Source organism: Pantherophis guttatus, chromosome 3, assembly GCF_059756535.1.
Source record: "Pantherophis guttatus breed Tessera chromosome 3, ASM5975653v1, whole genome shotgun sequence".
NCBI classification, from domain to species: Eukaryota; Metazoa; Chordata; class Lepidosauria; order Squamata; family Colubridae; genus Pantherophis; species Pantherophis guttatus.
Window position 1 is genome coordinate 136,078,264 of NC_142065.1, and position 27,990 is coordinate 136,106,253.

The 27,990-nt window shown below is 41.1% G+C and overlaps 1 long non-coding RNA gene across 1 annotated transcript in view; it reads right to left on the bottom strand.

Moving 5' to 3' along the window:
* Positions 1-2,665: 2,665 nt before the first annotated feature.
* Positions 2,666-27,990, bottom strand: part of LOC148114833 (uncharacterized) — a 200,480-nt gene continuing 175,155 nt past the window's right edge. Inside the window, exons 2-4 of the long non-coding RNA XR_015733257.1 lie at positions 7,057-7,122; positions 3,720-4,078; positions 2,666-2,731 (exon numbers count right to left, since the gene is read on the bottom strand). This is a non-coding gene — a long non-coding RNA (uncharacterized LOC148114833). The remainder of the gene's footprint in view (positions 2,732-3,719; positions 4,079-7,056; positions 7,123-27,990) is intronic.

Consider the following 27,990-nt stretch of genomic DNA (forward strand, 5'->3'; position numbering starts at 1 on the left):
GAATTGAATTCTTTTATAGTAACCTCACTGGCTTTGGATATAATCTTATTTTTCCTGTCTGTGAAGAATCAAAAAGAATAGATACCTCTTGATTACCAGTATTAGTTCTTTCAGTGATCCTAAGCTTTATGCCTCCTTCTCACAACAGGTAATTGCCAAACAATTCAAGAAAGGTCAAAGGTATAATAAATGAGCCAGAAAGTTCTACTGAATCAAGTTTTGGGTGTGTTTATTGATGGAGCTTTGAATAATAGTTATCGTCTACAGATGTGAGTCGCTCATCAATAGAAATTATTTGCAGGAATATCCTAGGTGAAAAGATGCAGGATTTGTTTTTCTTAGCCATGTATTATGTGAAGCATAAAGAATTACAGAATCAACCCCATAACTAAAAATACTATCTGAGTATAACTAATCTTGAAGCAAGTTTAATAAATTAAGATGGTTATCTATTCTATCATCTATCATCAATCAGTCAATTTATCTAGAATGAATTAGACTATCACTAATTGTTGTATCTTTTTATTCTTGATGAATGTATTTTATTCTCCTTATGTACACTGAGAGAATATACAGCTAGGACAAATTCCTTGTGTATCCAATCACACTTGGCCAATAAAGAATTCTATTCTATTCTATTCTATTCTATTCTATTCTATTCTATTCTATTCTATTCTATTCTATTCTATTCTATTCTATTCTATTCTATTCTATTCTATTCCATTCCATTCCATTCCATTCCATTCCATTCCATTCTATCAATTTATCTATCAGTCTATCCATTCATCATCCAACCTTACTATCTTCTAGATATATAGGACCATTTTCCATCCTTCCCTAACTAGTCTGCTTATTGATGATAGTCTAGAGCAGAGACCAGTAAACTGTTCACTTACAAGGGAATAATTTTCCCCCAAGGAAACTGGTATGTTAAGCATCAGGTAATTTTGACATGCATTAAAAACATTTTTAAAAGGTCTCCAACCCTGTTGCTATCATAGTATAATTGAAGGGGCTATAGGGCTATTTTGCTCAAAGCAGGAATCCCAAATTAAAGGAACCCTCAAATATGACTCACTTCTTGATTTTTGGATTATTTTTCCTTGAATGCATTCAGTAAAAAAGGAGCTTCCCTTCTCATAGCCACACAGCCCTCTAAGATCTGCCAGTTCAAGAGTGCTTTAAGGCAGCAGTTCTATGAACTTTTTTTCCATTTACCTAAACTTTGCCAAAAGGAAAGGAAGGATTGAGTTAAAGTTCTAGAGAGCCACTATTTAAAGGCACACTTCAAAGAGCATTTTCAAATTAATCCTTTCTACTTTTCCTGCCCCTTGACTATCTCAATGGAGAAACAGACGGAAACAGCTCTGTTGGAGCTGATGGAGACTTTATTTTCTCTGCTCGGTTTAGGAGATATAGAGAGCAAACAAAGACCTAAGTCTGTTTAAAGTCCTGGGGAAAACAGGAAACTCAGTCAGCTGAAGTCAGCAAACAGGTTATAAGCTTTTTAATTGCAAACAATTGAGTTAGAAACTCATGTTAGTACTTGTTGGTAAAATTCTGTGATTTTGATTTCTTATCTTCAGTATTGTATAAAAATCCAATATTTCATCCTTTTTAGCCAGAGTCTGCAAGAGTAAATTCCCATAAACCTAAAGTAGTGCATTTCTGATTCATAAATATGATTTCATTGTTAATGTGATCCAGTCAACTCTATTCATAGGATGTCCAATATCCTAAGAAAAGAGGACAATGATGAGAATTAAAAGAAAAAAAAAAGACTGAAAACATATCCAATTTTAAAACAAGTGACAATAAAAAATAATATTACATATGCCTCATCAAACATATGGAACTATTGTTTTTATTTTTGCCCTTTCCTGATACAGTTTAACAACTTTCTGTTGTTTAGTGTCGACTGGCGGCCCCCAGGGGGAGAGCCTTCTCTGTGGGGGCAACTACCATCTGGAACGAGCTCCCCCCAGAGATACGGAGGATCCCGGACCTGCGCACGTTTCGCCGTGCTCTCAAAACTTTTCTATTTCAGCAGGCTGGCCGGGCCTAACTCTCCTCTTTTAAATTTTTTAATTCGTGATTTTATAAATTGGGTGTTTTAATCTGTGTTTCGGCCAAAATATTTAATAATTTTAAGGGATTTTTAATATTTGTATTATCTGTATTTTATCTTGGCTGTTCACCGCCCTGAGTCCTTCGGGAGTAGAGCGGTATAGAAATTTGAATAATAATAATAATAATAATAATAATAATAATAATAATAATAATAATAATAACAACAAAATTCTGTAGGTGTTTTCTGTTTCTAAAAGATTATGTAACTTTAGCATATCTGTTAAGTCCGGGTGATGGAAGAGACAGGACACAGCTTGAGTAACAGGAACAGCTCTTTATTCAAGTAGATCAGTACAACCCAACAGCTGGCCCATCTGACAGCCTGTCCTTTTATAGGAAGCTGTCAGAGAGCTCAGCCAATGAGATTCAACTATTTTCCTGCCATTTTGGTGGACCTGAGTGAAGCCTATGCTCATTCCAAATTAAGTATTCAACAATATCTTGTTGCATGTAAATGCCTAATGTTGCCCATTGGCTGAGTAAGGGTTAACCCCATCCATCCACCCACCTAGACCCTCCCCTGATCCCTCCTTACCTCAGCTCCGCCTCCCAGGTATATAAGATGTGGTCCAGAGATCCAGATCTTCTTCCAGACGTATACCTGTAACAGAAACATCTGATTAATAAAAAAATCTGATTCATTGCATTTCGTGTTGGAGTCATTGGGTAAGATCCTTGGAAACATTTAACAAGTTGGTAGCAGAGGATGGTTTAACCCACAACTCACAGAAATGGCAGAATCAGGAACCCAGTCCGAAGCGGAGAACAGGATGTGCACCAGAGTCTATATGAAACAGATGGAGGAGCTGCAGGCCCTAGAAGGCACCACAGCGAGAATCGCCCCGAACGAGAGTGAGCAGGGAGATGACCCGAAATTACTGCTCTGAGACGAGGAACTAAGAGAGGAAACCTGCAGCAACGAGAGAACGGAGCCACCGAGCAGAGACGACTTCCAATTGACTATCCTGAAGATGCTGGAAGCACCCACCAGCAAAGGGGAGCTCATCGCGGAACTCCGAGGCCTTCTGGAAAGCCATGGAACAGCGATGACCACCCAGGAACCAGAAAATGAAGTCGCCAGTCCGACAAGGGAAAGGCTTTCCCAAGCTGAAGCTCCGGACTTGGAAGATTTTGTTTCCGCGCCTGCTCCCGGTGGCCATCTTGGAATGCCCGACAACCAATGGGGAGCCAAGATTTAAAAGAAATGGCGCGAACCTGCAGGGACCCCAACACGAGTGGGGAAGAACCCGAAAACCACGCGGAAACAACAACGCAGGCCTGCAAGGGCCCACCTACCGGGCCCGAAGTGGAAAAAGTGATAGAGACTCTTGCGGCAGCACTCGGCTCCGCATTCAAGCCTCCCGCGCCTGCAAAGAAACTCCCCGACGCACCCCAAGGCCAAGGGGACAACAGGATGACCACTGGAACCCACGCAGTGACCCAGCTGAGAACTCGAGAGACAATGCACCCAGAAAGCGACCACCAGAACCCGACCACCTGCAGGACCGATCAACCGCAGGATTCACACTCGCCACCCTCTGCACCAACCTCACTGGCCCCGGAAATAAGAAGGCAAAGCAGCTACTTACCAGCCGTGCGACCACCACTACTCGCCCGGAGACCACCCAGCATCGTCCAGGATCCACCGCCGCCACCGCCACACTGCCGAATCCAGGGGATCCTTGACTTACATCCGCCGCCACCGCGCCCGCAAGCTCCAGTATTCCTCAACCTGTGACCGCCTCGGCTCCTCACCTCTTCCCGTTCTTCGCCCGAGATGCAGGGGCCCAGCCATGGCATCTGTCGTCCAGGGAAGGCTACAGGCCCACCAGGGGTGAGTCCAGCCTCCCACCGGCAGGCCTAGGCTTAGGCCTGAGAGCAGCAGCAGAGAGCTCCTCACCCGACGACCTCTGGCGCAAAATGAGCTTCACGTATGCCCAGTTGCGGCCTGTAGGAAGAGAGAGGAACATAGAGATAAATACAAAGAACATAGAGATAAATCCATACAGACTAGCAACAAGCATCCCTCCAGCATATTGCGAGTTCCCTGACCTACAAAACCATGGACAGCTCCAGACTGTGAGTAATTTACCATACAGCTCAATGACTTTGCTTGCTGACTTCCACAAGTTAAAATTAGATGGAACTAATTTCTTAGAGTGGAATCATCAGCTACAAATTATCTTTCTAAGGGAAAATATGTTATTTTTACTTAATGATCCACCCAGAAAACCCTGGACTTTTGATACAGATTGCCTGCACCACAGGGCCTATTACTTGCTAATGGCAAGCCTATCACCCAGCATATACCCTAGCCTTGGCCACTACTTGACTGTGGCTGAGATATTGCAAAAAAATATTTAATCTATGCTATAGTAAGAATGCAGCCACAACCACAAAAATGAGGTGTTTCAACAGTTCAAAGAATTTTACAGGAGGATAGAAACACAACACAACATCAAAATAAAACAAATTTTGACAGATAGAGGGTCAGAGTTCCTATCAAGGGACTTCTCCAATTGGATAAAGAAACATGGGATATTACACTTTACTTCTTTGCCTTTTTCCGCATTCCAGAACGGAGTGCCGGAACGCAGGAATAGCGTATTACAAACTATGGTAAGATGCGTATTAGAAGACGCAGGGCTGGGGCAACACTTCTGGGCAGAGGCACTCACATACTCAAACTACACCCTGAACAGGCTATGGTCAAGCGTGGTAAACAAAACTCCCTATGAGGTTATGTACAATAGGAAACCCCAAGTAGCTCACCTACATGTATTTGGGGTCACTGCGGACATACATATACCAAAGCAGTTAAGATGAAAGGGGGACAAGGTATCAAGGAGGCTAAGATTTATGTGATACGAGTCTGGGACAAAAGGGTACAGATTTATTGACAAGGACAATAAATTTATCGTATCCAGAACAGCAGTGTTCCATGAAAACACAAACTGGTCAAAAATACATCTCAACGAAGTGCTGTTCAGGCAGGAAACCTCAGACAATGTAAGGACTACGAGTAGACTAGACACAGCTGAAACCGAGGCACACGAGAAACACAAATCCAAACACCAAGAGGTAGACACCAAGGGATGGAAAGAGGACCACCCTGTCATAAAGGTAGATGCACTCACAGAGAAGGAAGCCAAATACATGCATGACACAGAGACACTACCAACAGGCCCGTCAGACACAACAGGAACAAAATGCCAAAAAAGTTTGAAGATTACGTACTCTCAATACACACAAACACCACGACACCCAACTCTTACGAAGACATTCTTAGGTTGCCACGAGAAGAAAGGATTAGGTGGGAGGAGGCCATGGACAAAGAGATGAACAGCCTGAGAGAGCTAAATGTGTATACCCCATCCAAGGTACCAGACAACAAGGTACCCATTGGGACAAAGTGGGTTTTTAAAATAAAGGAGCTCGAGGACAATAAGACCCTGTACAAGGCTAGGTTAGTGGCACAGGGGTTTGCGCAAAAGTACCCGGAGGACTACACCGAGACATATTCACCCACGGTCAGGGCCAAGAGTGTAAAGAGCGCCCTGGTGATAGCAACAATTCTAGGACTAGAAATCTACCAATTCGACGTGCAGACAGCCTATCTTCACGCGAAGCTAGACAAAGAGATCTTCGTCAGGGCACCCCCTGGAAGAAACACACATGAGGGGGATACCTGGTTGTTAAACAAGAGTCTGTATGGGCTGAAGCAATCCGGTAAGAGGTGGTATGAGTGCCTAGCAAAAATTCTCAGGGACATGGGGTTCACAGCCACCTCCGCTGACCTATGCTTCTTCACAAAAGGGGAGGGCACATCCATCAAATACGTGCTTGTTTATGTGGACGATATTTTGTACTGTGGCCAGCATAAACAAAAATGTGATGATTTCACTGATAAGTTGGGGAAGCATTTCGCACTAAAAACTCTGGGAAAGGTAAACAAATACTTGGGTGTCCAGATCGACAGAACACAGAAAGGGTTCAGGGTCTATCAAAAGGAGAAAATATTAGAACTATTACACAAGTGCAACATGAGGGATGCCAAGCCATGTGAAACACCCATGCAAATTGACTTTTTAAAACACATGAACGAAGAAGGTGAGACATTTAAGGACAATACCCTCTATAGGTCTGTCGTTGGGTCCCTTCTATATATAGCCAACTGGGCTAGGCCAGACATCCTTCTAGCGGTCAACCTCTTGTCTAGGCATGTGAGCGATCCAAAAACGTACCACTGGGAAGATGTAAAATGTGTGCTCAAATATCTAAAGTATAGCATGGATGCTTACCTAAGTCTAGAGCCAGCGAACTCCAAAAAGCCCATATTAATCTGCTATGCCGACGCTGACTGGGCAGGCAATACAAAAAGCAGGAAAAGCACATCTGGCTATGTATTCCTCATCAATAGCTGCCCAGTGCACTGATATACCGGGAAACAAAACCTGGTGGCCACATCTACGGTGGAAGCAGAATACATCTGCCTCGCCAAGGCAGCCAACAACCTGACGTGGTTTGACGACCTGCTCTCAAACATCTGGACTGAACCAAACTACCCCATAATGATACATGAGGACAACAAGGCAGCCATAGATATATCCATGGCAGACGCAGTGGATCAGAGATCTAGGCATATAGACATTAAGCACAAGCACGTCAAACAGTTAACGAACATTGGTTTTATCAAGGCCATACACTGCAAAACTGCTGAGCAAATCACTGATATCCTGACCAAACCTTTGCAGAATAAACAGCACGCCTACCTAACTTCAAGACTAGGTGTACACACACAAAATACACACACAGGTCCAACTGTTAGGCATTTAGAGGGGGATTTGTTGCATGTAAATGCCTAACGTTGCCCACTGGGTGAGTAAGGGTTAACCCCACCTAGATCCTCCCCTGATCCCTCCTTACCTCGGCCCCGCCTCCCAGGTATATAAGATGTGGTCCAGAGATCCAGATCTTCTTCCAGACATATACCTGTAACAGAAACATCTGATTAATAAAGAGATCTGATTCATTGCATTTCGTGTTGGAGTCATTGGGTAAGATCCTTGGAAACATTTAACATATCTTTTTCCAGTCCAAGCAATAGTCACTGCTGAGAAGACATTGAGCAAAACTTCTGGATGAGTTACATTATACAGAAGTGTTGATATTACTTCATCTATATTTCCATGTTCTTTAATGGAGTCTGACAACTCTGGTTAAAAGTTTCACTCCTCATTACTCTGGCAACTTACCAGTTCCACTTTCAACAATGCTACATTCTTACACAGTGCATCCAAATTATTTTCTTTTAGATTGCAAGCCTGTTCTGAATTTTAAAAAAAATTCTAAAAGAAAAGGCAACAGCATTTGGAAGGGCTGTTTTGGATTCTAAAATTGTACTGATCACTCAAGTATTTCTTGGCACTTACATAGAACACTGTGAAGTCACTTTTACATTTCTGTACACCATTTGGTGTTAGTAGTTGCTTGAGCTTAACTGCAGGTCAAGAAACTCCTTTACTATCAAGTTTTTTATAGATATCAGTGAAGAATTCACACACTGAAGTGCTGCTGAATGATATAGCATACATTGCTTTTGTTGACTTTTAAAAATTCCAACATTTATTGTTTTATCCAAGTATAAAATATAAAGGAAAATAGAAATAGGAAATTAGGGGAAGGAAAAAGAAAGAGGGAAAGAAAATATGGGGTACAAAGGGAAAAAAAGGGTTCACTACCAACTCTTTTTAGCACAGTAGAAGATAACATTATAGCCTCCACTTTTTTCTTTTACACATTAGTATATACTAGCCATTTATATAAAAGCAAGTCTATCTAATCGGCAAAGCCAAAGTCAAAGTTTCATTTTTTTTCATCACAAGCACAAAATCCAGAAGTGATTTCCAAACAGAAAACATGATTAAATATATTCTCCTCTTTGAATAAGGCAATCAGTTTAACCATTTCTGCTTTTTCTTCCTTGCTGTGGAAATAATATATATTTCTGTTTGTACTTTATAAACTATCACCATTTATATTAACAAAATTCACTGTATTCTTTCAGATTATTTAACTGTAAAGGGAAAATGCTTTTTTTCAATCTATTTTAAAACATTAACATTTTCTTTAAAATATTTCTAAGATCAAAAAGTTCTAATAAATCTTTTTTAACTTCTTTTAAAATTCACTTTCAGTTAGGCAATAAAGTTCCAACTAACCTCAATTAACTCATTAAATTTAAATCACTCCCTCCAAGTTTCCCTCATAAAATAAATTTTTTCTACTTGTATACATTCTTTTTAAAACTCTTAACTTTTCTTTAAGCTAATACATCTTTTTCTTTAACTTTCTCTTAACATGGTTACTTTCAAATACTCTTTCCCAGTGGTGGGTTGCTCCCGGTTTGCACCGGTTCATAAGAACCAGTAGTAAACATTTGTAGTAGTTTGGAGAACCAGTAATAACATTGGCTGGCCACACACCTGAACCGGTCCCCAGCCCGGTCGCTGCTCGCTCCGCCCACCTCATCAGAGGCTTTTTTTTTTTTACTTTTAAAAGCATTTTTTCTACAACCTCTTCAGCTGAAAAAATGCTTTTAAAAGTAAAAAAAAAAAAGCCTCTGATGATCGCGCGGCTCAGCTGGGATCGTCAGAGGCTTTTAAAAGCATTTTTTCTGCAACCTCTTAAGGTAGGTTGTAGAAAAAATGTTTTTAAAAGTACAAAAAAAAAGTTGTCCATGCCCACCCAGTCACATTACCTCCCCACCAAGACATGCCCACAAAATAAGCCATGCCCACAGAACCGGTAATAAAAAAAATTAGAACCCCCTCCCCTGCTCTTTCCATAATATTTTACAAGGTTTAAGAATTATTTAAGCACAACAAAATTGAAACTTTGAAAATGGAAGGAAATATATGTTTGCAGGCGAGGAGATGAAGAAATAAGATAAACACAACCGGAAAAAGAAAAAAAGATTGAAACAATGTGATTAAAAATAAAACAATGTACAGGTGAATTGTAGTAATAAAAAGGAAGTTTTTACAGAAATTAAGAATGTTAAAAGGAATTTATAAACATATTTAAAGGTATGTTTGAAGCAAGAATTATGTGTTAATGTTAAATTGGTATAAAAAAGGATAAAGATAAATATGGTTAATTTAAAATTAACTGCTTAAGAGAGCAGTTGGAGGGCTAGTCGTTCTGAATCCGACCAGACACTGGTAAGATCTCATATTAATAATTACCTAGTGGCGATAAGAGTGGAGAAGAGTAACTACTTTTCTGCTCCTATTGCGTCATCAGATAATCGCCCAGCTGCCCTGTTTAGGGTGACCCGTTCCCTGTTCCATCAGGGGGCGCGGGAGGACCCCTTGGAGGGTAGAGCTGAGGACTTTGTACAATATCTGTATGACAAAATTGCTCAAATTCGGGAACAGCTGGACTCTGACTGGGTAGATCCAGGGGAGATGACAGGGCAGGCCCTGAGAATATTACATGGGAAGAGTTTGTGACTCCCAAAAGCCTGGATAGAATACTGAGCAGACTGAGTGCAGCCACATGTTTATTGGACCCGTGTCCCTCCTGGCCAGTGCTGGCCTCCCGGGAGGTTACACGAGGCTGGCTCCAGGGGATTATAAATGCTTCTTTGAGTGAAGGTGTCTTTCCCGCCGCCCTGAAAGAAGCGGTGGTGAGGCCCCTCCTCAAGAAGCCTTCCCTGGACCTGGCTGTGTTAGCAAATTATCGTCCTGTCTCCAACCTTCGCTTTGTTGCGAAGGTTGTTGAGAGTGTGGTTGCGCGACAGCTGCATCAGTACCTGGATGAATCGACTTATCTAGATCCATTCCAGTCAGGCTTCAGACCTGGGTACAGCATGGAGACAGCATTGGTCGCATTGGTTGATGATCTCTGGAGGGCTCAGGACAGGGGTTGCTCTTCTGTCCTGTCCTATTAGACCTCTCAGCAGCTTTTGATACCATCGACCATGGTATCATGCTGCACCGGTTGGAAGGGTTGGGGGTGGGGGGCACTGTTTTACAGTGGTTCTCCTCCGTTCTCTCTGACCGGTCGCAGTCTGTGTTGACAGGGAGGCAGACGTCAACCCCGAGGCCCCTTGTATGTGGGGTGCCACAAGGATCGGTCCTTTCGCCCCTTCTGTTCAACATTTATGTGAAGCCGTTGGGCGAGATCATCCGTGGTTTTGGGATGAAGTACCATCAGTACGCTAATGACACCCAGCTGTACATCTCCACCCCAGACCACCCCAATGATGCCCTCGAAGTGATGTCCTGGTGCCTGGAGGCTGTACGGATCTGGATGGGGAGGAACAGACTCAGGCTCAACCTATCCAAGACCGAGTGGCTGTGTTTTCCGACGTCCCGATATAGTCAGTTGGCGCCATCACTGACTATTGGGGGTGAGTCGTTGGCCTCCACGGATGAAGTTCGCAACTTGGGCATCCTCCTGGACTCATGACTGTCTTTAGAAGAGCATATGATGGCCGTGGCCGGGAGGACTTTTTATCAGGTTCGCCTGATTTGCCAGTTGCGTCCCTTTCTGGGACGCATTACGCATGGTCACTCATGCCCTTGTCACCTCACGCCTGGACTACTGCAATGCTCTCTACATGGGGCTCCCCTTGAGGAGCACCCGGAGGCTCCAACTGGCCCAGAATGCGGCCGTGCAGGTGGTGATGGGAGCGACGTGGCGCTCCCATGTGACTCCCCTCCTGCGCAAGCTGCACTGGCTCCCAGTGGTCTTCCGGGTGCGCTTCAAGGTTTTGGTTACCACCTTTAGAGCGCTCCATGGCTCAGGACCAGGGTACTTACGAGACCTCCTTCTGCCACCAGTAGCCTCTCACCGACCAGTTCGCTCCCATAGAGAGGGGCTCCTCAGGGTGCCATCGGCCAAACAATGTCGACTGGCAGCCCCCAGGGGGAGAGCCTTTTCTGTGGGGGCACCTGCCATCTGGAACGAGCTCCCCCCGGAGATACGGAGGATCCAAGACTTACGCACTTTCCGCCGTGCCCTAAAAACGTTTTTATTCCAACAGGCTGGTCTGGCCTAACTCTCCCTTTTAAATTGAGTTTTAAATGTTTTACATAAATTGGATGTTTTTAAATTTGTTTTTGAGCCCAAATTATTTAATCTATTTTTAATAGCTTTTAACTTTTGTATGTTATTTGTATTTTTATCTTGGCTGTTCATCGCCCTGAGTCCTCTGGGAGTAGGGCGGTATATAAATATGATAAAATAAAATAATAAATAAATAAATAAAATGTTAAAAGGAATTTATAAATATATTTAAAGGTATATTTTAAGCAAGAACCATGTCTCAATGTTAAATTGTTATGAAAAAGGATAATGATAAATATGATTAACTGAAAATAAGCAATGTATAGATGGATGGAAACAAGAAAGAAAGGATTAAGTGGGGATAGTTAACCAACTATGATTATGCTGTGCTTAACAGCCAAAAAATAAAAATAGATATGCTGTGTAACAGCCAGAAAACAAAAATGACTATGTTGTGTTTAACAGCCAAACAAAATGGTTATGCTGTGTAACAACCAAAATAAAAATGGATATGCTGTGTAACGGCCAAAAAACAAAAATGAGTATGCTGTGTTTAACAGCCAAAAATAAAATGGTTATGCTGTGTTTAACAGCCAGGAAATAAAAATGATTGGTTTAACAACAAAGATGAAGATAAAGATGTTGTGTTTTATAGCAAAATAAAATGAGGTGGGATAGCCAAATAAGGAGGAGTATGTTGAAATTAATAGTTAAAATGAAATGAATAAGTTAGGTTTAATAACAGAAATAAAGACTATAAATGTTGAGTTCATTAGTAAAAATAAAATGATTATGTTGGAATTAATTACTTTATGAATGTTTATAATAATTGTGATGATTTATATTGTTAAAATATATCCTTCTAAGCAAATGAAAGAGAAAAATGGAATTATAATTGATTAGGATTTAAGATTTAAGTAATGGGTTTTTGGGGATAATGGCATAGTTAAATAGATAAAATTAAGGGAAATAACTGAGTAAAATATTAAGTTGTGTTAATTGAAAATTAAGATTTGTTAGTGATTGGTATTAATTTGTGACCGGATCAAAAGCTTCGTTTTAAAAAAATGTGTTTTATGTTTATGTTTTAAAAAAATAATAAAAAACTTTTTTTAAAAAAAGAATTATTTAAGCATTGTATATAAAGGGAAATAAAAATATTTTTAGACCTACTTTGCATTAAAACTTTCTTTCGATTACAAATATCAGACCAATAAAAATCCATCCTAATACCAATTGACTCATTAAATTAAAGTCACTCCTCCCAGCTTATCTTCATGAAATAAAATCTTTTTCTTCTCTGGAATCTTTTTCTCAAGGATTTCTTAACCTTGTTAGTATTTACAGAGAAAAAGTCCCATACTTGTCCTTTTGAAAGTTGAAGATTTTCTTGGAATTCTTCTTTCAATTGTGTTGGGAGGTTTATATTTAAACTATCATAATAAAGATTGGTGTCAGATCTATATTCCAAAATTGCAATTGACTTCTCTACATTGTCAGCTACTTGTGAAATTGCCTTGGTGTATTGGTAACTTTCTACATATATTTACATCTCTGAAGTAGTTTGTCTAGTGTTTTTTTAACATCCTTGGAGCATAGCCATCTTCTTAACTCCCTCTATAGTCAAACAGTAGGATTTTTGTAAGTCACTGAAGAATTGCTGGCCAATCAGGAATCATAAAAATCAGAAAGCTTTAGCTACCCACAGCAAAGCAGACCAAGCTACAAATGATTACAAATAATAAAGTAAAATCACAACTTTCTACCCTCCTATTTCACCATCATTTTTTTAAAGATACTCCACACTTCCTTATTTTAGCTTGCCTTAGCATCCTTCTTCCTTGTTGTTTAATGATGAAGAAATCTCCAAAATGGCACAGATCTTAAAAAAGGAATAACAGGCTGTTGCCTGTTGTTCTCTTATTCTAATAAAGATTACTAGTCCTTAAAAATGATTAAGAAATGAAATGTGCAACTTACTGTCTGTTTGAAAAATAAATTCCAAAATGGCTGCTTCTTCAACAATGAACTGATTGCACCCCCCGCCCCCCAGCTATTACCATATAGGTTGCTTCAAAGCCACAGCCCCTGAAGCTATTTGCAGACTCATTGTTGTATGCAGGATCTTGTGGAATGATTATTTGACTTTCCCTAACCCAGGAGAGTCATATAAACTAAAATAGGGGTCAGCAACCTTAAACCCTCAAAGAGCCACCAAAGTGCTAACCAGAAGCCCTCCGTTCAATTCTGGAGCTGACTGGAAGTCCAGTTCCCCACCATAGAGTGTCCTCCTAGTGTGGTGTCCTTTTTCCTTTACCTGTCGTAACCAAAAGCCCTATCAATTGTGGAGCCGCCCGGAAAACCTGCCCCTTGCCATAGAGTCTCCTCCTGGCACGCCATGCTTCCCCCCCTAACTGGAAGCACCTCTCAAAATTGTGGCACCAAGCAGTGACAGGGAGCCGCAGCAGAAGGATAAAAAAGCCACATGTGGCTCCAGAGCTATGGGTTGCTGACCCCTGAACTAAAGGAATGCCAGTTGGGCTAGGGTTAGGTAAACTGAAAAAGTGACAGCCAGGGAAAAACCTTTTAGGGATCTTTCTTGGGGGGTGTTGTTTAATTGGCCCTCTTCACCGGAAGTCCCATTGCCCTTGTTGGTTAAATATAGAGTGGAAGCAGTTGCACGAGGAAAGACAAAGATAAAAGTTCTAATTGCATTTTCTTCAATATTTTTTATATTTCCATAATATCCCAGGGCATTTGTCCTCACTTAAACTTGAAAATAACTTGTCAAGAGCACCAGGATTTTAACAGTACATAGTCTGAAGCAGAGATAGCTATCTTGTCAAAACATGCCATCCTGGATTGCAGTCATTTACTTTAATGTAATTACAGAAGTCCTTCAGCTCTGCCGGTCTGTCAGAAATGTTGAAATAGCCATACATCTTGATAACATAAAATTTGGGGACATCAAAAAATACATTTTCCCAGCAGCACTGCAGAAAACAAAGTAAATTGTTTGCAATCATCAAACTTTTTTGAACTTTTCTTGTAGTTTTTGATAGACATTGTGATGTTTTCAGTAACATATGCCACCATTGTCAGATGATGTAACCTATAAGTTTATTCAGCTCCAACTTGGAAGTTACAAGGTTGCATTATGGTTGCTTGAGGTCTCTTGATCATTCCTATAACGATCCAAAAACGTATGTCGATTTCCCTTCTCAAAATGAAAAAAACAAAAAAGGGGAAAGTATGGGGAAACACTTGATTTTAAATACTGAGTTCATATTCATCACTTCTTTTTGAGCGTATAAATATATGTCGTTACAGAGAATAAAGAGTGTTCAGAGAAGTGTAGGAAGGAACAAAGTAGACAGTTCCTACTTGCACAACTGTGCAATTATTTCAAAGAAATGGTTTTGCTGATTTGAAAATGCCCATTTTTATGAGATTTGCTTTAAAAAACAATTTAGAACAGAAACTAAAGCTTAGAGAGAGAGAGAGAGAGCAGTGAGTTAATTTGTGGAAAGAGAGCGGGAGAGGGAGAGAGAGAGGGAGAGAGAGAGAGAGAGAGAGGGAGAGAATAATGTCAAGAATCAAGGGAATACTTGATTATCGTAAAAAGAAAAGAAAGGTCAAAGTGGATTTTAAAGAATTGCTTTTGGTGAGTTATTCCTTCTCAGAAAACTGGGAAGTTTTCATATGTTCTTATGTATACATTAAGAAGTAAAATTGAACTACTACATGAGTACTGTCTAGCTAATTGAGGTGGTGGTAGAAGTAGTTATTGGTCCCTTCTGAAAATAGTGTATTGTGGATATTCTCACATTCTTTCTGAAACAGTGTATTCTGGTCTTGGTTTAAGGTGTCACCCTAAAAGTCTGAACCAGGAACACTCTACCTAAAGGTAGATGATCACTAAGGATTGTGTTAACACAGCAGCAAATAACTAATCAAGTGTAATCTGACATTATATATATACCTATACCCGATAACCAGCACAGCTAGTGTAGCAGAAGTGTAACATGAGCATAATGAGGTATAATTATAACTTTCCATGCTGCCACATTCTGGACCAACTGCAACTACTGAATGGTCTTTTAGAGCAGTTACTGTTCCAATAGCCAACTGAAGCATTTTACATTCAAAATGACTATGGGATGAAGAACAGTGAGAAGGTCTTATGTTCCAGAATCCAATTGGTGTAAACAAAACTGCTTGTTTAAATCCAGCCCTACTGTAAATATGGCTTGTACTGGGAACTCCGTTACTTGAAGGTTTAGTAGTATATATTACATATATTCAGAACATATACTGTATTTTTCAGAGTATAAGACACACCTTTTTCCCCCAAAAAAGAGGGTGAAAATCTGGGTGCATCTTATACTCCGAATGTAGAATATCACAAACGGAGATTTCAGAGGCTGAAAGAAGCCTCTGAAAGAAGCTTCAAAGAAAAAGCCTTTTTTTTCTGAAACTTTGTTTCGGAGGCTTTCAGAGGCAGAAAAAAAAGCAAGGCACAGAGCTCATAACCAACGAAGCTGTTGCTATAATTCACATCTGGAAACAGCTGATTGGGGGTATTCCAGGAGGCCGATCCACCCACCAATCAGCTTTTTCTTATTTTCCTCCCCAAAAACTCCGAAAAATATGGTAATACTTATGACATTTTTCTCTGTCTGCATCTGTTCTGCCTCAGCTATGGACCCCAAAGAATGCAGCATACACAAAGTCCGTTCAAACCTTAGTTTACTAAATAAACCAGTTTTTTACAACAACGGCTGTTAATTAACTGCATTAACAGCCGCCAAGAATTCAAAGAATAATACTGAAAGCTTACTGTGGTTGGCAGAATGCCCAGAAGCAATTTGCAGAAAGCTGATATGATAAGCAAGACAAGACACGAAGGTATGTGAACAAAGTTGTTCCCTGCAAATTGCTTCAGTTCGCATTCCTCCTTAAATAGGCTAAGGGAGTGGCCAATTATCCCCAAGCCTTACTCTCGAAGAGACCTCCTCTTGAGGAGCCACTCCTGCCTTTTGGCGGCTCTGCGCGCCTGTGCATCGAGAAGAGGCTCCTCCTCTTCATTCTTTTTACTTAAGGGAGCTTCTCGAGGTTCTGAAGGCCCTGGCTGAATCCCCGTCCCTGACACCACATCTTCTCCAGCCTCCTCATTGTCTGACTCGAGTACCAGCTGCACAGGCTGCTGATGCAGCACCACACCAGCCTCCTCGCTGTCGGAATCAGTTACTAGCTGCACCGGCCGCTAACGGGCCACAACAACATCCTATCGATATTAATGGAAAAAGATTTGGGTAATCAATTACTTAGAGCAGTGTTTCCTAACCATTACTGGGTTTGTGGACTTCAACTCCCAGAATTCCACTGCTAGCGTGGCCATTGATAAGAATTCTGTCAGCTGAAGTTCATATCCCTGACCTAGAGGGATAAAATGTCACAATGTTCCATAAGTAGGATGCAAAAGAAGGAAGCTTTAATGTAGCAAGATCTAGAGAGACACATTTTTTTCTTCTTTTAACAGAGTGTGTAGGGCCAGGGATCTGTGCTCTCTTGCCACATAAAGTCATTGCAATATAAAGTTCCATATTTGATTTCAGGATTAGAACCTCAACTTCAATTTCAAATCTGTGAGAGACTTTTTGAAACACTATTACTGTTTGATTTTTGAAAGTGCTGGTTTTGTTTCTACTTGAGTGTTCCAGTTCCTATGGGCAAACTCATCAGCAATCCATAAAATATACTTTGCTGTATGAAAATTGTGGGAAAAGCTTCCTCTGACCAGATTATAGAAATAAAAAAAAAAAAATAGCAAACTGCATATTTCTACATTTTATTACATGGCTACCAAAATAATATACATTTAAAAAAAAACATTATGCACTATGAAGATTTAGAAGATAAAAAGCTAACAATAATTTGTCTAAAGATGGATTTTAAAAAGAAGCAATATTGAAATGGGAATATATAAGTACCTTAATGGGCCTGTTTTTCTTTTCCACTGCTAACTGAAATACTTAAATTTCATGTTAACTCTTGCAACTACAGCCTAACTGAGAAATTGAATATTTAATGAGACTGTGCAAATTAAGTTGCATAACTATACCAATGTCTATAGTCTAGATTTTCTCATCAATTTTATAGGATAAAAAGGCCTTCCTAAATATATTTAGGGGTGCTTGAAATATTTTACTTTTAATGAGAATAAACTTATGCATTTTTCTCTAAATTGTAATTTTGTAAATTGTAAATCTATACAGGTCAGGTATAATTGACAAACACCAGCATATTCCATGATGAGCATTAATAAACCAGTGAAATGAAATTAAAAAAAGTTGCATTGTGTGTTTGTAAAAAGAAATGGGAACAATATAACAATTCTGAATGAATGCAGTTTGATCCTGTCAAATGAAGTGGGAAGTGAAGCATAGATTTAATAATGAAAGAAAGTCTATCATATATGTCACATAATATGAATTTGTGTTATTAGTATTGTTATGGGAATGTATAAAAGTAAGAATTCTATACTATGATAGTTGTATGCAATGCTCTAGTATAGGGGTGTCAAACTCGCAGCCCACAGGATGGATGTGTCACGAGCTCGCCCCGCCCCTCCCAGTTTAGTGAGGGGGGGGAAAGTCCTGATATATCACGTGATGCTGCCCTGATAACACGAGTTTTATACCCTTGCTCTAGTGTATTAATGAAAGAAAAAAGTGGCTTTTGTGAAAAATTGTAAAACTTTCTGAATTTTGAGGAAAAGATTATTTATTTACTTACTTACTTACTTACTTACTTACTTACTTACGTACTTACTTACTTACTTATTTATTGGTTCGATTTATATGCCGCCCTTCTCCGGAGACTCAGGGTGGCTTACAATGCGTTAAGCAATAGCCTTCATACTTTTGTATATACCTGCTTAGTAGGGCTTTCGCCCCCTCCCCCCCAAGTGGTGTTCTTTTTATACAAAGTCAGCTTATTGCCCCCACAATCCGGGTCCTCATTTTACCCACCTCAGAAGGATGGAAGGCTGAGTCAACCTTGAGCCGGTGAGATTTGATCTGCTGATCTGCTGAACTAGCAGTCAGCTGAAGTAGCTGCAGTACTGCACTCTAACCAGTACTTCTTCTTCTAGGGTATCTGAATGGAGGGTGAGAACAAGGCAAGAAATCAAAGAAAAATTGGTTGGACTACAAATAGACTCAAGAATAAACAAAAATTGTGATTGGTGAATATTTGCTTAGCAAAAGGTTATTTTTGCTTCAAATAAACAATAAAGTGTAATTCCTGGGTAAGTATGACAAAAAGAATGGATAAAAGGCACAATTAATTTGATTGTCTATCATAAAGATTCAAGGAGTCAGTGAAGGTTATAAGAACAATTTAAAAATTCTGAACGTATGACAGACCATAATTTGGTAATATCAAGACTTGATCTTAGCAAAAAATGGAACAGAAGAAAAGGTAAAGGTGATAGAAACTTGAATAAAAGAAGAATGACTGTAGGAAGATAACATATGATTAAAAGACAGATGGCTGTACCTGATAAATGGATAATAGAAGTGCTATGGAAATTGCTTGAAAATGAATAAAAATAATTAAGTTACAAAGCACCTTTTTGGAAGTAGCAGAATTCTGACTGAAAGTAATCAAGCTAGGAGAATGGAGAAAATTTGGGAAGAGCAGTGTGGTTTTATCATGCTCACTCAATGAAAACACAGGGCAGGTTTTTATTGTACAGCAAGAAATATAAGAATTGTTGTGAAAAAGTTTATTTCCTCAGATGAAAGTGATGTATTCTCAGAGAGTAAGAATCTAGTCAGAGAAAGAACAGGAGAAGTAGCTCTTTGCAACTTTAGCAAAGGTTCACTTACAGGAAATATAGGGTGGGCAAAGTTTTATTCCTAGTAGCTACTTCCTGTCTGGCAGAGGAGCAGAAAAGAAATGATCCTAGTAAATATTGGAAAGATGGGGGCAGGAAAGAATCACCTCAAATTCTCACATAATTCCAGGTAAAGTGTAAGATGAACCATTTAACACATTTATGGATAGGTGGTTAGAGCTAGGGACAGAGTAGGGGCTAGGGACAGATTCAGAGGCAGAGGCAAAAGCAGAAGCAAACAGAATGCTTGTGTGATACTAGAGTTTTAGTGGTTGAGGATATGAATTTTGTATGATTCCAGTTGCCTTGTTGTTGGCTAAGAATCTAAATTAACCTATCAAAAACTACTATAAATATATTTAAAATGCTGGTTATCACCTACAAAACAATATATTTTGTAGCCTTGGGTTACTCCGGGTACCATTTTGCCCTAATGGAATCTGCTGGTCTGGTGAGAACATTTTTGAAAGCTTGGTAAAAATTCTCACTCTATTTGAAATTAGAGGAAAGGCACTGCTACATTTGAACATCTGACGGCTGTAACCAGGGGGACCTTTTATCAGGTTCGCCTGATTCGCCAGTTGCGGCCCTTTCTTGATCGGGATTCCCTGTGCACAGTCACTCACGCCCTCGTCACCTCTCGCCTTGACTACTGCAATGCTCTCTACATGGGGCTCCCCTTGAGGGGCACCCGGAGGCTCCAGCTGGTCCAGAACGCAGCAGCGCGGGTAGTGATGGGAGCAGCATGGCGCTCCCATGTGACACCGCTCCTGCGTGAGCTGCACTGGCTCCCAGTGGTCTTCCGGGTGCGCTTCAAGGTGTTGGTTATCACCTTTAAAGCACTCCATGGCATAGGGCCTAGCTATCTTCGAGACCGCCTGCTGCTACCGACGACCTCCCAGCGACCCGTGCGCTCCCACAGAGAGGGCCTCCTCAGGGTGCCATCAGCCAAACAATGTAGGCTGGTGACCCCCAGGGGGAGAGCCTTCTCTGTGGGGGCACCTACCCTCTGGAATCAGCTGCCCCCAGAGATAAGGAGAATCCAAGACCTCAGTGCCTTCCGCCGTGCCCTTAAAACCCACTTTTTCCAGCAAGCCGGGCTGGTTTAGGAAGAAATTTTTTTAAAATTTTTAAATGTTTAATTGGTTTGTGGTTTTTTAAATTTTGGGCCAAATTTATATAGATTTTAATTGTTTTTAATATTTGTATTTCATGTTTTTAATTCTGGCTGTGCAACGCCCTGAGTCCTCAGGGAGAAGGGCGGTATATAAATTGAAAAATAAAATAAAATAAAAAATAAATTTATCACCACTGCTATCTTCTTGGTCCTTGTTTACTACCCTGATGTCTGGTTGATTGACCAGTACTTACTGCTCTGTCAGGATCTGGAAATCCCACAGTATCTTAACCCTGTTATTCTCCATGACCTTCTGTTGGAATCTTGAATCTGGATATGGGAAAGTCTAATCCTTACAATTGCTGATGTTTCTATACACATTTCCAGCTACTTGGTCATTCAGTGTATGCTAATCCTGCTGTATTAATTCAATCACTCTCTGTTGGACTGTCTCTGAGGCCTTTTTGCATAGTCTGCAGCAAAGGTCCTGTCTAGTGTGGTAGAACCGTGCTTTTATGAATCCAGTGCTTAGTTCCTGTTGTTGGGTTGCTACAATCAATGATCAATGCCTCACTGCTGCATTTTAGTCCAGCAGTTTCCATCCACTGGTAGGATTTCCCAGTATTAGCCACATTAGCTATCTATTGCTAAATTGCATATAGGGTCTTGTCATGCCATGGTACTTCCTCTGCTTAATCTTTCTTGTCCCCTGTCTGCTTTAGACATTATATATTCTCTTAAAATTTTGCCATAGGGTTTTGATTAGAGCAGGCTCTAAAAAATATAAAATCTTCAAATCTATTGAGGGTGTGTTTATCAGAAGACATGAAGCAAATGAACTTATGAATAAACTAAGTGAATGAATAATCCTTAAAAAGGATTTTTTTAAAAAAAAGTATGGCAAAAGAAAAGATAATGTCAAGAATGAATGGGTGCTGAATTAATGTGGACGGAATGAAAAAGTGAATAACTAATATGAAAAATATGTTGTATGTTGAGATATTTTGGTCATATGGAAGGAATGAACGAGAATTGGATTAAAAATAATATATGGAAGAAGAATGAGTGATTAATATGAAAGGGAAGTTAGAAAAATTGTAGTTGGGTAGAGATTCTCCCCCAAAATATAGCACTGAGATTCTCAGAAACAAAAAGTTGGGAAAGTTAAATAAAAGGAGAAATATATGAATTGGTTTTTGGATAGGAGCAAAGCAAGTATAGTCTGCAAAGATAGAGAAGTATGGAAAATTATACTGAGTGGTTTTGGCATAATTTAGACTTGGATTTTCATTTCTTTCATCCTTGCTTCCAATTTCTTTTATTTATTTATTACTTCTTACTCTTCTTTCTGTACATTATATAATGTAAATCAAAATGAAATAGCTTGATGGGAATGTATATATTTATAGGGGAATTTTTGCCAACCCCACAAAGCACAAAGCAACAGTTGAAGAGTGCTTTGAAGGTTCTTTACTTGGATTGTGGCCACACAATCTCTGCCAGGATCTCTGCCAGGAGAAATCAAAAATTTTATGCAAATTAATACTTTCCTCTTCCCGAAGACCTTATTGGAGAAAAATATGAAAACCTTTGTTGTTCTTGTTGTTGTTCTGTCCAACTCTTCACAACCCCAACCTTATCAAACAATAATTGGTTGATTTGAATAAAGAACAACCTTGCCTTTGACCAGGAGGTTATCAGAAATATATTCAAACATAGCTTGTTTCTATTTCCATATAATTTATGCATGTTATGCATCTTTCCTTCCAATATAGTGGTTTCCTTTCTTTGTAATAACTTCCACTTTAAATTCTTTCTGGAGGAGACTCTAAAAAGCTGAGGTGGTGCAGTGGTTAGAATGTGGTATTGCAGGCTATCTCTGCCAACTGCCAGTAGTTGGATCCTGAACAGCTCAAAGCTAACCCATCCTTCCAAGGTTGGTAAAATGAGACCCAGTTTGTTGGGGGTAATATGCTGACTCTGTAAAGGGCTGTAAAGCACTATGAAGTGGTATATAAGTTTAAGTGCTATTCCTATTTCTAAATGGTTTCTATCTATGTCTGATGATTCTGAGACACTGTGTTCTGCCCCAGCTATGGACCCCAAAGAATGCAGCACATACAAAGTCCATTTATTTAGTTTACTAAATAAACCAGTTTTTTACAACAACGGCTGTTAATTAACTGTAATAACAACTACCAAGAGTTCAAAGAATAATACTGAAAGCTTACTGTGGTTGGCAAAATGCCCAGAAGCAATTTGCAGGAAGCTGATAAGATAAGCAAGACAAGACACGAAGGTATGTGAACAAAGTTGTTCCCTGCAAATTGCTTCAGTCGGCATTCCTCCTTAAATAGGCTAAGGGAGTGGCCAATTAGCCCCAAGCCTTACTCTTGAGGAGACCTCCTCCTGAGGAGCCAGTCCTGCCTTTTGGCAGCTCTGCGCGCCCGTGCATCAAGAAGAGGCTCCTCCTCTTCGTCCTCTTCACTTAAGGAAGCTTCTGGAGGTTCTGAAGGCCCTGGCTGAATCCCCGCCTCTGGCACCACATCTTCTCCAGCCTCCTCATTGTCTGACTCAAGTGCCAGCTGCACAGGCTGCTGGTGCAGCACCACACCAGCTTCCTTGCTGTCGGAATCAGCTACTAGCTGCACAGGCTGCGTACGGGCCACAACACACTGTATGTATTATAGAATATAGAATAACAGAGTTGGAAAGGACCTTAGAGGTCTTCTAGACCAACCCCCTATTTAGGGAGGAAACCCTACACCACTTCAGACAAATGGTTATCCAATATCTTCTTTAAAACTTCCAGTGTTGGATCATTTACAAGCTCTGGAGGCAAGTTGTTCCACAGTTCTAACTGTCAAGAAAGTTTTCCTTAGTTCTAAGTTGCTTCTCTCCTTGATTAGTTTCCACCCATTGCGTCTTGTGCTTTGGAGAATAGCTTGACTCCCTCTTCTTTGTGGCAGCCCCAGTGATATTGGAATACCACTATCATGTCACCCCTAGTCCTTCTTTTCATCGGAATAGACATACCCAGTTCCAGCAACTGTTCTTTATATGTTTTAGCCTCCAGTCCTCTAATCATCTTTGTTGCTCTTCTCTGCACTCTTTCTAGAGTCTCCACATCTTTTTTACATCGTGGTGACCAAAACTGGATGCAGTATTCCAAGTGTGGCCTTACCAAGTCATTATAAAGTGGTATTAACACTTCACATGATCTTGATTCTATCCCTCTGTTTATGCAGCCTAGAACTGTATTCGCTTTTTTGGCAGCTGAAGCACACTGCTGGCTCATATCTAAATGGTTGTCCACTAGGACTCCAAGATCCCTCTCACAGTTACTGCTATTGAGCTATTAATAGTATATGAACTATTAATATACTGTATCAGAGAAGCAATATGTCAGAAATATGATTTGTTAAATGAGAATTGTCATTAATATATTGGTGGATATGTTTGCATCTGATCAGATTTAAACCCTTTGCAAGTGTTATAAAAAATACTGAACTCATCACCAAAATCTCCACCCACCATCATACCTTTGAACATATAGCAAGGCCTTTTGAAGTGAGCTCACATTTTGGAGGTATTTCCTATCATTCAGAAAAACAGGTATTTGGTAGCACATTATTTTATTTAACATTTATTGAAAAGCATCTTCATCAGATGCACAGAGTGATTAGATTGATTTAGTATTCAGATTGGGCTGAGGTGGTGGGAAGGGAGCAAAAGTGTTGGGAAAAGGGAGAAGATGAATTGGTTATGAAGATGCAGTTCATTGAAAAATGCCTTTTAATAACATTTGTTAGTCAGAAAAGGTGCTATCATTTTTTTTGCTACCACAGACTAATATGACCCTACTTCAACAATGTTCACAATTCATACAGTGAGTTTCTTCTTCTTTCTCCTTCTCTTGGCTCCATGTAATATAAAGGTAATGTTCCAAAACCAGATGTAAGAAGCTACTATGTTTTCCATATACAAAGCTACCTGCAGATAATTTGAGTATTGTGGTTTGAGCAATCTCTATAACATCCAAGTAAGAGTAAGTTTCTTTGGCACTTTGGAACTTTAAGGACAGATTCAAACTATCCTTCTCCTTAACAAGAGGCAATTTGGGCTACTGCCTTTGCAGATTGACAAAAATTGGACAGGCTTGCAGCAAAATTCATACTGGAGAAATTTTAATTTTTTAATAAACTGTGGGATGATTCATAGGAGAAGAACTACCTAATCATTTTAATTTTACAAGAAAATGAACAGTTCACCATGTCTAGTCCCATATTTACACATATATTAGATATTTCCAACTTACATTACAAATTATGTCTTATCAAGGTGGTTGTGTTGCTGTAATGTAATAATGAACTACTAACATTGTCAGCAAATTTCTACCAAGATTATACTTCAAGACAATGTGTAGCCATCTTCTCAGGAAAAGTATCTGAGCACTATTGAGAGAAACTGATATGCTCTGTAATAAAGCTGGAAACAGGCATCCTCCTGGCAACTTTAAGTTACTGGTATTAATATTTCTTCTCAGCAGGAATTGTCTTGCGCTTGACAGTTATAGTACAAACTGACAGAGAGTATTTCCAAGTGTGTAGTGATATGTGTCTCTTGGTAGGAAGTGCTAAGTTCACTGTTGCAAACCCAAATCCTGCCTGTAAAGCATGAAGCTCAATTATTCCCCATTACACAGATGATTGAAGGATTTGATCTTTCTGAGCAAGTGTCAAATGAGCTGACCCACAGCTGTCGAACTGACATGAACATCAAAATTAAGACGTCCACCAAATTATCCATTTAATGTTCCGATTTTGTTTCCAGGCCTTTAAACGCAATAAAATATGCAATAATTGTGTAAAGAATTATTTTAGTCAATTGAAACACTTTAAGGGGCTTTTGAAAGCACGCATAGGTTTTAAAACAAAAGTAACTATAGGTAAAAAAAAAAAATAGGGCAATGCAATTCCACTGAGATTTCAATGGAAGTAAAATAGTATGCTTGGCAATGTCAACTGCAGTGAACATAATTTCCTGGTGTTATATATATATATATGTGTGTGTGTGTGTATATATTGCTAAAAACTCCACACAAAAATAGCATCCGTTGAGGAAGTATTTAATTGCCTGTACTGTGCTGATGACAACACCTTGATCACTGAAAATGCAAAGGATCTGCAAGGCCTAATACTGAAAGTTAAAGAGTACAGTGAAAAACATGAGACTAAAATTAAATTAAAGAAGACCAAATTTTAGGATCTTAATGACAATGAGGTTTCTGCGCATGCTCAAGATGGTGGACGGAGGTTGAGAGGCTCCCGGGAGATGGAGAATGACCTGGTGATTTTTGGGACTCTGGGGCCAGTTTGACCATTGTGGCCCCCAGTCCTGGCAAAAGGGGCTTTCTCCATCAGGATGAGGGTATTTGTGCCCTCCAGGACACCAGGACGGTAGAGAAAGGTCCGTTAGAAGGAGCCACGGGGTGCCAGCAGAATCAGCTGTTCGGCGGCTTTGCATTTTTCAGCTGGTGGCGGTCGGAATGGCAGTGGCGGCTCTGTGATGGTGGCGACAACGGCAGCAGCGGAGATACGAGGGCTTCCCCAGCTCTCTGGCCTCTCTGGGGCTTCCTTCAAAGCCCCCAGTGTTTCTGGAGCATGGTGGGAGCCCTCGTGGAAGCGGCAGCGACGGCAGTGGCAGTGGTGCCTACGCGGTGTCGACTGTTCCTGGCTGATGGTGGAGGCGAGGGGGCGGCAGTCGACTACTATTATTGTGGTGAGAGGCCGACAGCCTGGAATTATCAGGAGCTGGCTGTCAGCACTTCAACCTGCAATTACTCTAGTGCTGACATAAGTAGGAGAAGCGAAGGTGTCTGGAAAGGGACACCTACTTATTTTCCCTGGAGATAATGTTTCCGAGGAGATGAAATGGGAGGGGAGAATTCCTTTGAGTTGGAGTAGATTAGGGGTAGAATGACTTGGAAGATGGCCAATGAGTGCAGGGGAGTGGGGAACGGAAAGGGAGGGTTTTGGGGCTGGACGTCAGTGTTGGCTTCATTTGGAGTCAGGTTAGGATGTCGTGCTCAATAAAAAGGAGTTTTTTCTTCAAAGATTTTGTTTGAAATGCATTTTATTCGAGACGACCACGAAACTTGACACTGGCTTTTGCGGGCCCATTCCTGCATGAATCCAGAGGCCCCCCTTGAGTTGGGGGCTGCAGACTGGGGGTACAAATGGCCAAAGATCTTGGGGAGTGGAAGAGGTGGGGAGATGGTCGAGAGATGGTTGGGCTGTCTCGGGCCACACTCTCTCCCCCCCTTTCTGGCCTGTATAGGCCTTATTATGGTCATTACTCCAGTCGCCTTCGGCCTCATAAGCCATTCCTTTCATCTTGCTGAATGTCATCAAACTTTGCCCCCGGGCTTATATATTTACCTTCTGAACTGGCTTTATTTCAACTATTGCCCCTGACTAGTGGACAAATGGACAGCTTGGTATGGGCCCTGAGGGAGTCCGGGTCACCACTGCCATTTCTACCAGAGGGACAGTTTCCTGACTTTTTCTCTATAACATACTACATCTGCCCAAGCATCGTGAGAGGATGCCTGGAAGGAACACCCCCTGGATATGCAGTAATGGCATAAGACTCTCTCCACTCTCTCCACTGTCGTGGGAGGACAGTGGAGTCCAGTTTCCCACATCTTTAAGTTTGCTGCCTTCCGTCCTCAGGACTTTTAGACTCTATGAACCCTGCCAAAGGTCATCCTCACCTCTTCCGTTTGTGAATGTACTTGACCGTTGAACTTCTTGCGCTGCAAGACTCCCCCCTCTCGCAGGCCTGGCCCTCCACATTATCGAGGGCCTACCTCGATGACGGGTTTTGGAACCCAGAGAGATGGCGTGCTGCAAAGAGGGGGTTGAGGGGCTTTTTATCTAAATTTTTAGTTAATCCTTTAAAGGATTCCGGGAGGGGGGAGGGTTGGATTAGAAATTGGGTTGTGGGTATGGGGGAAAACCCACTAAGGGGAGGGTCAGGTCTGGCTATGAAGCCGGTGTGGGAGGAGGGGGCCCGGGGTTGGGGAGGGTCAGAGCTTATCCAGCTAGTGTTTCTAACAACAATCCTGTGAGTGGGAGGGGCAGATACGGCAGGAGCAGGGGACCATATCATGTTAGGGGAGTGCGTGCTTGCTGTCTACGAGCGGTAGAGTGCTCCGGCCCCCAAGGCTCCACCCGTTCCCCAGGTTACTCAGTTCCTCAGGGCTCAGGCCTTTGGCTGATGCTGTGCAATGCCAGGTCTGTAGTAAATAAGGCCCCCCTCATCTGTGATCTTGTTCAGGAGGGGGAAGCGGACCTGGCAGGTATTACAGAAACCTGGTTGGGCCCAGAGGGGGGTCCCCCTCGTAGAAATGTGCCCACCAGGTTCCCATGCATTTCATCAGCCAAGGTCACAGGGGAGGGGAGGGGGTAGCGGTTATCATTAAAGAAGGTCTTAGACTGAGGGAGACCATTGTCCCTCAGACGGCTGGCTGTGTGTCCCTCCTTGTGAAGTGGGTGTGCTGATCACATACCTGGCACCCTGCCACGTGGCAGCAGCCCTGCCTGAGCTACTCAACATCATTGCCGCGGTGGCGGTTGATACCCCTAGATTTATGGTCATGGGGGATTTCAACCTGCCGTCCGTGAGTGAGACGTCTGAGGTGGCTCGGGAGTTCATGGCTTCCATGACAGCTATGGACCTGACCCAGCTAATTCATGGCCCT